This window comes from Talpa occidentalis, unplaced genomic scaffold (genome assembly GCF_014898055.3).
Source record: "Talpa occidentalis isolate TD23 unplaced genomic scaffold, MPIMG_talOcc4v2.1 talOcc4.5, whole genome shotgun sequence".
Taxonomy (NCBI): Eukaryota; Metazoa; Chordata; class Mammalia; order Eulipotyphla; family Talpidae; genus Talpa; species Talpa occidentalis.
In genome coordinates, this window is record NW_023604861.1 from 48,230,005 (window position 1) to 48,242,814 (window position 12,810).

Below are 12,810 nucleotides of genomic sequence, written 5' to 3' on the forward strand. Positions count from 1 at the left end.
TTACTAGTTTTTATTTTCTTTTTACTTACTTTTAGTTGTCCTGATTATAGTTTCAAGGAAAGAGAAAATTGAGTTAATCAGATCCTCAGTTCTTAATTGTTATCAGCAGCCTAAGAGCTGTCAGGTTCAAATTCTGGTTCTTACCACTTAGTAGCCATATGGCCTTGGGCAACATGCTCATCTCTCAGTTAACTAGGAATTAAAACAATATCTACCACCATAAGCCTGTGGCAAAGATAAGATGAGTAATTGCACATAAAACATTAAGCACTATGACAGGTACTATGTGAGTATAGCCGATATCTAAGGATTTCAGATAATGTTATTATTGTTTATTTTGCTTTTTCCGTCTTCCCTGATCTCCACTTCCCTTCCCCTCTCCCTCTCCAGGAAGCCTGTCTAGAGTGTTTGATGTATGAGCTGTTATCCTTGTAGACAAGCTTTTCAAAGTCAGAATTAATTCCAGGCCACAAGTCACAGCTAACAGCCTATGAGGCTGTGTTAAGAATTCCCACAAGTGCTTTGTGAATTATGACCAGCTATAGTGATCACCATGCTCTGGGGCTAACAATGCAATTTACCCATAAGATAAATTCTTTATAGGCAGATCGTTTCTACCAAAGGTGTATAAGTCTGGGCACTTAGTTGCAAGCAACAGAAATCCATCCTGAGTGAGAACCTCACAGAACGTCTGGTGGGTAGTGGGGGAGGGCATGTTCCTTTAATCCATGCATCTTGCAGAGATGTAGGCTGGAAAAGGATCTGTCATCTTCGATACAGTCACAAGTCTCGTAACAACAAGGTATGTCTGTCACTGTGCTGATGTAGAAAGTACATATTACTTTCCAAACCATACTTCTTTGTTTTAGGGGCAAAATGCAAAATGTCATAGCAATTCTGGAGGGCATCTTCGAAGATCAACCAGGCCATTGCACGTCTTACTGTTTCGGCAGCACACAAGCAGTGTGTGCTATAATGTCAGTAAGCAATAGGAATTTGGGGGCCACTGTGTTGTGTGTGTGGTCCATCGTTGATAGAAAAGTCAGATGTGCACGTGACTGAATAAGACTTCTAAGGTTGCCTAGAGCACCAACATCCAGAAAGTGAGGGAAAAAATGAAAAAGAAAAGTCATGCATGGGAATTGTCTAGACCTGAAAGTGGTTCCATGCCATTGGCTTGAATTCAGTCACATGACCTAGCTGCAAGGAAAGCTGGGAAATGAATTCTGGTTGTGCTTCAGGAAGAAACAGAGACGGCCTTAGTTGGTCCACAATCAGTCTCTGCTACAGAAAGAGAGCATTTGGTTCTTTCAGTAACTGACAGAAAACAGGCTCTCCCTCCCACCTAGACCCACATGGGAAGGAAGTCTGCAGTCACAAATGGTGACTATAGGCATGACAAGAGAGACTCGGGCCCTCCTGAGATTAAAACTTAACTGTTGGCTGGGGGTGCCTTCATCTTAAGACTTGATTGGGGTGGGAGGACCTACTTCAAAGGTGGCTCATTCAAGTGACTGACCAGTTGGCATGATTGTGCATGAGAGGGGACATGCAAGATGTGAACACCAGGGGCAAGAATCACTGGATGTGTCCTGCACATTAGTTTCTCAGGTGATGTTCTAGAGTCATGGGCAGTTGATGCCTTGTGGCTAATATGCCTTTGTGGTTAGACACAGCTCCCATGTGATAAAGAGATGAACAGGAGCAAGCAGGTAGAGGGGCTAAAGATTTATGTCCATCACAATGTAGTCTCAGTCACGAGTAAATGCTCAACTTACTAGGTATTCCCATTCTGGCAAGATCAACACTTTTCAGAAATGACAGGTTCAACAATAGTTCCCTTTTCGTGGACGAAAACCTGAACCCCAGAAAAGTCATGTCTGTATTATAGGTACCTACAGGCAGTGGGGAGTGCAGAGGTAATGCCTGGGGTCCGCCTGGGTTGGTGTTTCTGGGAGTAGAGTGGAGCCTGGCCAGCATCTGAAAACATACATGGAGAAAAAGAAAAAGGCCTCAGGCAGGAACTCTGTTAAAGCAAGCCGTCTAAGGGGCATCTTTGGGAAACTGATAGAAAAGTTAAATGTCAGGCAAGTTGAGCAACTTTTATGGCTGCACCACTGTGGTGTCCCCTGCCCTCTTGTTTCAAGGCATGTTCAGTCCCTAGGAGACTAGCAGACCAACGAAAGCAAAGCCCCGGTGTTTAGGCTCCCAAATCTCTCCCTGCAGGAACACTCAGGGCCACAGCACCAGTGCTGGCCACCTCCTACCACTGTACAACTCTCTCCCAGTGCAGAAACCACACCTACCCCTTGCCTCTTCAGACCTTACTGCATTCCCCATTACCCCACCCCCCAAGCCTTTGCCAGCCCTGGGGTTCTATACTATCCCTTGATGGTTTTCCTTGACTCTGCCCCCAATCTTTTGTGAAAATTGCTTTCATGAAAATTTCTCTTATCTGTCCTGATCCCATTGTTCCCCTACCAGGACACAGGACTGTCCAGGAGATGCCTGACCTTGGACTTGATCATGTGATCCCAGTCCCTGTTCTCCACTGTCCTGGGAACAGCCCAGCATGCCTGGTTGCTAGGCTGTAAAACAACAGCCCCTGGCTTCACTCAGATGAGCACATGACCTCAAGGGGAGCACTGACAGAACCTGTGCACTTTGTTTCCCTACCCCAGCTTAGATAGAGGTTGGTGTGTCCAAATAATCTTCAAAGACAGTGAAACGTAAATTTCCTACTAATGCTGATGCCTGTGCTTTTAACAGGAGCTTCTCATTCATGCATTCATTCGTTCAACAGTCCTATTAATTAAGCATCTGCTATGTGCCAGGCATTATTCTAAAGTGCTGGGAACAGAGCAGTAAGCAAAACTCTTCAATTTCTGCTTTCATAGATTTTGCATCCTCCCTTGATTTGAGAGGTACTCATGATGTAGTTTCACTGTTTTAAATGTTTTTTGAAAGAAATTTACAGGCCTCCCTGGTGACACAGGGCTTAAAGTCTCAGTGCTATCAAGCTATGGGCAGCCACTGCAGCATGAGTTCAATCCCTGGCCAGGTAGCTAACGCACATGGCACTCCAGACCTCTCCTATCTCACTTGCTGCTCCCCTCAGCAGTCTATTTCAGTAGATCCACCTGTTCTGCTCCCCACTCTGTCTCTGGTGAATCCTCTCACCACCTGCACCTCTGGCCTACACCCTAGTTCTTGTACGCATAAAAATAAATAAATATAAAATCTTTTAAAAAATTTAAAATTCAAAGTTGATATTATCAAGAGGTGTGTGCTGTTATGAACCCTAAACCCTTGTTAGAATTTACAACATGCATGTAAAAAATCCTGAGGTCACAAAATAATGGCAGATGTGGCACCCAGGGCCGGTCAGCAGCCTATACTTTCTTCTGGCTCTGATTCTGCCCATACAATTTTAACCACTGGTGCCAATGAAAACCAGCCCCATTCATTTCCAAATACATCAAATGCTGTATTTGTGGAGGGACAGAGCATTCATTTGCACTCTCACTCATTCATCAATAGACACCTCTTGAATTTGCAAGAAAAGAGCAGGGATCCCCCAAAAGTGGCAAAGTTGCTGCAGAAATGAAGATGGGATGGCAGGTGAGAACATCATCAAGTGATGCGTCATGTCCTGAAGGTCACTGGCCACTGGCTTGCTGTGGCCTTGCTGGCCCTGCCAAATAAAGCAAAGACTGGCTGGACTTCCTTGGGGGAACTCTCAGGCCCTCCAGGGCTCAGCAGGCCTGTTTGATTTTAAGGAATAGAAGATACTCCCCACCCCCCTTCCTAGTCCATGTTTTATTTGATTGTGTGTCCAGAAAAGCAATTTAGGCCTCAACTGAACAGTTCATTTCTCTTTATTGTATTTTCTTGTTGCTCTCACTGCAGGCACTTGTCCCGGGCAGGACTGCCTGTGGATAACTCACTCACGTGGGATACGGGCATGTGTTTGTGGGAAGGAAGCCATGTAATTAAAGAGCCACACCAGGCCTGCTGCACCCTGGCAACTCCCTTGGGATCTGACGCCCCAGCACCCTTCAACCCACAAACCCTGGTCTTCTCCATACAATCTCTCCCCTGCACTCTCTAGTTTATTTCCATTCATGAAAGTGAGCAACTAAGAGACAAATTGTTTTAGGCAACGACAACATGGAGGACCAGAGGTGCGCTCAGTCATAAAAGGCCCTCTTCTGATGGGCCCTGGCTGGCCTGGGATTCTGTAAACTCAATGACCAGCTCTGGTGGTTCAAAGATGTTCCCCCAAAAAGCCATGTCCAAATCCTAATCCCCAGTACCTTATTTGGAAATAGGGTTGCAGCAGACATAATTAAGCTAAGGATCTGGAGATAAGATCACCTGGTGTCCTCATAAGAGAAAGGAGCAGATTTGGGTCACATGGAGACGGGAAAGGCACGCAGGGGAAGGCTATGAAGACAGAGGCAGAGACTGAGGGATGCATCCACGAGACAAGGGTGAAAGGAGCCTCCGGGAGTTAGGAGAGAGGCAAGGGACAGATTTTCCCTCAGAGACTCCAGATGGAACAGACCCTGCTGATAACATACCTGATTTTGAACTTCCAGCCTTCAGAACTGTGGGAATATAAATGTCTGTGGCCTTGTGGTAAATTTTGAAGGCAGTTCTAGGAAAATGATGCACCAGCTCTCAGGAGTTCAGGAGCCCGTCCAGGAGAAGGCTCAAGAGACCATATTCTAGGCCCATCCTGTGCAAGCCAGCATCTGCTCAGGTCAGGCCCCAGCACTTCAGATTATGCCCCTCAAGTAATTTCTTTGAGGAAGCATGAATTTGGCAGTCTCCAGGGTCCCTTACAGCCCGCAAACACAGATTGTCCTCGACTTATGATGGAGTTATGGTCTGATAAAGCCATCAAAAGTGGAAATGTTCGAAGTTTGAAATGCACTTAATACAGTATTCAAAATGATGCGCACTGTGGAGTGTCAGCTGTCCATCCTGTGGTGGGGATGGCGGTGGCATGCAGCTCACTGCCACTGTCCTGCATCACAAGAGGGGCTTAATACTGCAAGTCACCCCCTGGAGAAAAGATCGAAATTCCAAATTTGAAGTAAGTTTCTACTGAATGGTATCACTTTTGCATTGTGAAGTCATAAGTCCAAAAATATTATGTTTTGAAAGAGACACCACATTCACATAACTTTTATTACAGTATTAATAAAAATATTTCTTTGCAGTCCACCTTTGAAAAATAGTCATTGGCTTTATTGAGGTTTGCATAGCAGCCTCTGCAACTTCTGCTTTCTTCAGCGGAGCATAGGAAGCTGCTGAAGCCACCTGGCACTTGGCCAGTAGGAACATGGTGCAGCCCTTGTCCAGACAGCCCGGTCAGCAAAGATGGGTTCAAAGTCCAAGTGGAAAAGACATAAGGCCTGTTCTGGGATTCCAAGGATGAGCTGGGCCCAAGCCGAGTTCAGCACCATTTCTGAGTGTTGATCTATTGTATTATTGTTGTTGTTAATGTTTACTGTGTGTAATTTATATGTTAAACTTTGTCATAGGTCTGTATGTATAGGAAAAAGCATAGTCTATGACATAGTGTATGTAGAGTTTGGTACTATGCAAAGTTTTAGGTATTCACTGGGGATCTCAGAATGCACCCTCTGTTGATAAGGGGGAACTGCCAAGTGATGGTTTACCAATTTGGAAAGTCAGCAGAGCAAAATAATTTTGGAACTTATTTTTTGAAGCAGAAGAACCCTTTACATATTAAAAACAATTGTAGGCCAAATCCTAACCTATATGAATAATGAATAATAAAAGTAGACCTGCCCTGTTTGAAGCATGGTCTCTGACAACCCAGAGTCCCACGCTGCCTCTCATATTCTCTTTCTCTCTCTCTCTCTCTCTCTCTCTCTCTCTCTCTCTCTCTCTCTCTCTCTCCATATCTCTCAGCAGCCTCCAAACACCCACTCCAGAGGCACACCCATGAATTTTGGGAATTCTAGAATACAACCTATTGCCACAGACACTGGGGAACCAGCACCTGCCCTGGAATAAGACAGCTGGGGCCTTGCTGCCAGCTCCACCATGACCACCAGGAGGCCGCAGGCAAGGAGGCTCTTCTCTAAGCCTTAGTCTTCTCATCTGTACAATGGGGAGTCTAATTTCCACCCCTTTTATTATTTGGAATATAGATACCTTCAGCATCCCACAGCAGGCCCTGGGTAACTGAGTTAATATGAATTCCTGTTGCTTCCCTTTTCTCTCTCCATTGTTCCTTATCCTTCCCTTTCTTGTCAGGAAGAACTTTCATGATTCATTCTATGGCCTCAGTTCCATGCATGCGTCTAAAATACTCTAACCATGCCTCTGCACAAGCAGGTCCTTCTGCTCAGAGAACCTCTGCTTTACTCTCCCTGTACTAACACATACGCACACACACACACACACACACACACACACACACACCCCACATCCATCCGACAAACCACTACTCATCTTTCAAGACCACTCCAAGTGGTATGACAGAGTTGGTGGCTCCTTATTTTTCCCCCTTGTAATGCTGCTGTATTTATACTTCTTCCACCTTTTTCTTATTGAGGTCCCCAATGAACTGTGCATGTTTCAAGAGCGTGACTGTGTGGCAATCCTGTAGGCTGATTAGTCAGCAGTCATGGCCTTGCTTTCTCACAGAATCCCAGGTCTGGTTGGGCAGTGGGTGGTGATGAATCGTGCCTGGCCTGAATGCTCAAGAAAATCCTCTACCTTTGCCAGTCACTGGACCGGAGCATCATGTGACCCCCATGTGACCAATAAACTGTAAGAGGAAAGCTGTAAGATTAGCCTGATAAGAGAGATGGATGTGGTCATGTAAGGAAGAGCTGCTTGCTAGTATAGATCGGGGCTAGTTATATATCACCTCCCAAAGTCCACATTCTTCTTATCTGTAAAGTGAGCAAAATAACAGTCCAGATTTTGTAAGTTTACAAATAACTTTATACAAAAGCACCCAGAATAGTGCCAGCCACGTAGCAAACAATGAAATCCTCATCATTATCACTTCTGATTTTAGGAGTCTTAGCCTTGTGATAGAATTGTGAAACACACCAACACAACCACTTCTTAACTCAAAGACCACAGAGTGCCTAGCCCAATGGACCTGGCAAAGCAAATCAGGGATAGATCTGCAGGGTCGCTGTGTAAGGCCAGATCCTGTGCTGTTGCCCAGACTAACTTCCTCCTGGAGAACTAAATTTTTTTTTTTAAAAGATTTATTTATTTATTTATTTATACAAGCACTGGGTACAGTCAGAAGCGCGGGAGGGTGAGAGAATTCACCAGAGCCAGAGCGGGGAGCAGAGCAGGCAGAAGGACCGAGGTACACTGCTGAGGGGAGCAGCGGGCGGCAGGAGAGGTCTGCGCGCCATGTGGGACCCTCCTCCGGTGGCCGGGGAGCAGCCGGGGATCGAACTGGTGCTGCAGAGGCTGCGGGCAGCTTCGCAACCCAGCGCTCAACCACTGAGCCACCGGGGAGGCCCTGGAGAAGTAAATTTTAAGGAGACATGCAGATCGAGCCGCAGTAGGAAGTGACTGAGGGCCTTAATGAAAGCAGCAAGCTTTGCTGGTCAATAGCTGCCATGTATTTCAAAGAAAGGAAAAGAGGATTTCAAAAAGCATTTGAGGTTGGAAATGTGTCTGAGGTGCCCAGCCTGAATGTTGAGTGGGCGCTGAACAGCAGCCAGACTCTCAGAACCAGAAAGTCCCTCCATGCGTTCCTCTCTCCCCAGTGATGTCCCTCCACCTTCCAATGACTCCCCTCCTTGGTCACGCTCAGGCTCTGCCTAGACAAGCCGCCTTGACCAGCTTTCTTAAGGAGTTCTCCAATGTCTCAGTAATAAACCATCCTTCCGGTTTTTTTCTGTCAATCAAGCCCCTCAGTCATGACATTTTTATCTTTCCTTCTTTCCCCTAAGAAGCCACTTTGTAACAAGCAAATGTGCACATACTGTCCTCACAGCCCACATCAATGAAGTTGTCACAAGTCCAGAAATCAAAGCTTTAGGAGTTCCCAATACTAAACTCAAGCACACACCAACCCAGCCGCACAAGGGCCAACATCCTGTTGGCAAGCCAGCCAAAAGTCTACAAATAGGCATGGATATTTTTACTTGTTTTTTTGCAGTTAGGATCAATTCTGGTTTTGGGCTGGCGAGCAGGTTTCAGTTCACTTATCTCCATATCTGCCCTCCAAAGGAGGAACAAGAGAGTTGCTTCAATGGAAGAGACTGACAGCTTCAAATCTGCCTTAAAAAATTGAATTTTTCAAGGTTACTTGTAAATAGATTTTCTCTGTGAACATCTTGCGCGCACATACACAAATATGCGTTTGGACAGGTATTGCAGCAGAGGCAATATCCTCTTACACTACTCTGCAACTTGTAGGCCCCCTCCCACATTAGGGGTGCACATGAAGGACCAATGAAAGAAGCGCTCCTTTCATTTCCAGGTTTGTTAAGAACTGGTATGACCCTGTCTCTTCTCTTCCTCCCCTGGGGGCCTCCACCTCTCTCATCTTCTGCAGATGGTGAAGCTGCATGAGGGTGAGGGACCTCCAGACCCACACAGATATTGTGAGTGAGATCTGAACCTGAATTTGGGGGGTTTTTCTATGTGGCAGACAGCATTAGTCACCCGAACTCCAATAAGATTGATTTCAGGCTGATTTCACACTTACTAGAAGTAATCTTTCACTTTCAGCCCATTTTATGACCTTAAAAGTAGGTCGTTGGCGCAATTTATTTATTTTCCCATGCTCTTTACTCAAGCATGAATGGAGCCCCTGCTATGAGCCAGGCACTCTGGGTTTGAGATTAGGGAGATAAGTAAGTCGCTCCCCACACCCACTTGAAGAACTGTACAGTCAGTCGATTGGGGCAAGACAGGCAGACGGTCAACAGCTCTGCTGAACACGGCTGTCTAGATGGTTTTAGCAAAGTAATTATCTTAGAGGAATTGTCTCAAAACTCTTGTTTCAGCGAATTCAGAGCAGTCATAGGTGCTGATGGAAAATAAAGAATAAACTTTCTTTGATCAGACTTAATTGGACAGATGTCCCACGAAATCAAATTCAGTTAGGCTATCAACTTGATTCTTTAATTCTGTTTCTAGAGCTCATACTGACCCAGGCACATCCCATGGACACGAAGACCCCACCTCGGGAAGCACATGGTCAAGTGCAAGTACAAGCAAACAGATTCACAGGAAAAGTGTTAATTCTCTCAACTCATAAAACAGATTAAATAAGACGTGAGGGGTCATTTATAAACACGAAATTTTTAAAAAATCATCTGTATTAGTTTGCTTGAGCTGTTATAACAAAGCAACACCAACTGGGTGTTTTAAACAAAATTGTCTCACAGTTCTGGGAGTCAGAAGCCTGTTACCAAGTTGTAGGCCGGGCTAGTTCCTTTTGGGGGGTGCAAGGGAGAATCTGCTTTCATGTTTCTCTCCTAGATTCTATCAATTTACTAACAATCTTTACAGTTCCTTGGCTTATAGATGTTTCACCATCTTCACATGACATTCTCCCTATGTGTGTCTCCTTGTCCAAGTCTTCCCTTTTTATAAGGGTGGCAGTCAAATTGGGTTAGGAGTCCACCGTAATCCACCATGACTTTGTCTAAACTTGATCATTACAAAAACCCTATCTCCAAATAAGGGCACAGTCAGACATCCCAGGGGTTGGGACTTCAACATATCTGGGGGAAGGAACAACTTAACCTAGAGCAATACCCAACTCAGGCAAGATTGGGGTAAAACTGATTTGCTTACAAGCGATGCTTGCAGCAGTAAAAATAGCTGTAAAATGTAGGGAAGCAATATGATCTGTCTAACAGTAATTCTCAAGATGAAGATGGCCTTGTCCACAAAGCTCACTCTCAGTATGCATCTTAAAACTGCTACGTAAGGCAAACAGGGGTAGTTTTCTTCCCAGGGGCACAGAGAAGGAACAGAAAGTACTCAAAGCTATAGGTTACAAAATATCTCTAGATCCAAGTTATTTTAATTATATTTAAATATATTTATATATTATAGTACCAATTAGATGCCTCAGGTCCCTAGTGTTCATCTTCTACTGCTGTTAGGAGGATTTTGGTGGGAAAGCTTGAAAAAAAATCTGTCTTCAGGAAATAATTTAACAGAAGCTGAAACCTCTAGGTACAAAGATGATTGTGGCAGCATAATTGCAATTCCCAAGCTGGAAACAAAGAGCCATTATTTATTCAGCTAATATTTACTGAGCACCTTCTATCTGCAGGGCATTTGTGCTAGGGGCTGGGGATGCAGTGGGGAAGATCATCCTCATCCCTCTCTGCGAAGAGCCTGTGGTCCCACTTGCGAATGCTTGAATAAATTATATTCTTAACATGTTGGCATAACACGCCGGCATTAACTTGTAATTAAGAAAGATGTAAATACAATTTAAAATTCATAAAGATTAATTTAGAATGGTATATACACCATATTGAGCCATCCAGAACATGGCTGCTTGTGATTTCTGTCTGTTCTATTCACTTCTGCAAGCCGGGCACACAGTGCGTGCTCAGTAAGAACTTGTTGGACTGAGTGAACGTACTGAGCACAAGAAGGTGATATGCAAAATTAAAGAACAAGAGCAGCAAAGAAAAAACACACACAATGAAAACATTGTCATGCTTGGATCATGGAATCATGAATACGTTTTCCTCCTTTGTTCCAAAAATTTCTTTTACACAGTTGTTACTAACATTTGTTGAAAAGTCAATAAATTTTAAAAAGAGAATCCTAGATGCCTTTAGGACTCAATCTTAAAGAAATTAAAAATAAAAGAACTTTTTCTCTCAGAGGTCCCCAGGGCTAGAGGCTGAGACTTGGTTGTTGTCCACCTCGTCTATTTCTTAGTCACCCCCACAGCTGGAGGCACCAGACAAGCAGGAGGCTGTTGCAAAGGGGCAAGTGAGACGTGATGAGGGTCCAAACAAAGTGGCAGGGCAGCAGGAGGAATGGACCCAGGAGAACTCCTCATCTCTGTGTCCACAGTCTCCACTCCAGTTGCCCGGATGTTGCCCTCTTTCTTTCCCTGCTCTACTAGAAGAGGAATGGGATTTTTTAATCCCACATTTGGGTGACTTCTAGACAAGTTTAGAAAAGCTTGTCTTGGACAATGACGTGGTAGGATCAACCAGCTGAGTCAGGAAGATACCGTCTACCTTTCCTGACAGAGTATTTCCATGCAAATAAACCCAGGGTGGACTTTTAATATCCAGTGGCCCTGGCAAGTCATTTGACTGATTTGAGTGGCCAGCTCTCTCCTCCTTTCTTCCCCCACATATACATTACCAATTCACCCTCAAATGTTATAGATTCTACCTCCGTGTGCATGACCCAAATCCTTCCACTCTCTGCACCCTATATCCACCGCCTGAGTCCAAGAGCCCAGGACCCCTTGCTGGGACTCCTGCACCTAGCCTCACCGCGTCTTCCCTTGGACTCCATGATCCATTCTCTACACAGTACCCAAAGAGATTTTTTTAAAAAACATAATTTTGTTTCTGGTGAATCCTCTCACACCGCCCCATGCCTCTGGCCTGTACCCCGTACTTGTATGCATAAATAAATCTTTAAAACAAACAAACAAGTAAACAAACATAACGCAGGGCCTCCTGGTGGCTCAAGGGGTAAAGAAGCAACCTGTGAAGCTATCCACAGCCACTGCAGCACTAGCTTTGATCCCCGACAAGGAGCTACCCACATGGTGCAGCAGACCTCTCCTGTCTCACCCGCTGCTCCCCTTAGCAGTGTATTTCAGTCAGTCCACCTGTTCTGTTCCCCACTCTGTCTCTGCTGAATCCTCTTACCCCCCCCATTCCTCTGACCTATACCCCAGTTCTTGTATGCATAAATAAATAAATCGTAAAAAAAAAAAATAACTCAAATCATGTTACTCCTGCTTCAAGTCACCTTGAAGTGCCCTTCACTTAGGATAAAATACAGTGAAAGTGAAAATAAGTGAAGTGCCCTTCACTTAGGATAAAATCCTTAACATGGACTGCAAGGCTCCTGTAGGCCACCCTGGCCTCCCTCTCCAGCCCTTCTCCTCACAGCCCCTTTCACTGATTCCATTGGCCATCTTTTAAGCTTCAAAATGAGTCAACCTCTTTCATGCCTCAGAGCCCTTGTACATGCTATCCTCCCTATTTTGAACATTCTCTCTACTTATTGCCTAATTTTCAGCTCTCAACTTAGAGTCATCTACTTAGAAGGATCTTTTCTAACTTCATATAAGTTAGAGCCCTCTGCTGTGTTCTTCAGTAGTACTCCATAGTTTCATACAGCTGTCTAATTATGAAAGTTTCTTATTTATCTATATGTCTGTTGGTCATTGGTTAATGTCTGTCTCTATCATTAGCCTGTAAGCTCTGAGAACCACAACACTGTCTGCTTTGTCATCTCTTATGCCCATCCAATACCTACCTAGCAAGTACCTAGTTCATGGTACACATATTTAGCAAATAAATTATTAAATGAACAAATCCTGACATCAGTTAAATCCGATATCAAGAAGCCAAGAACTATTTCCTGGTTATGTCCTTAATCTGTATTGAATCTAAATTCATTCGAAAGTTGCATAATGAAGAATAACTGAAACACATAATTCTTTTGCTAGTGGGGAGGATGTATTCTGAGGATATACTTCTTGGTTTTTTGACAGTTTATTTCTAGAGGCAGAAATACAGCAGGCAATCCGATGTGGCCCAGAGTGCCAGATAGATTGTT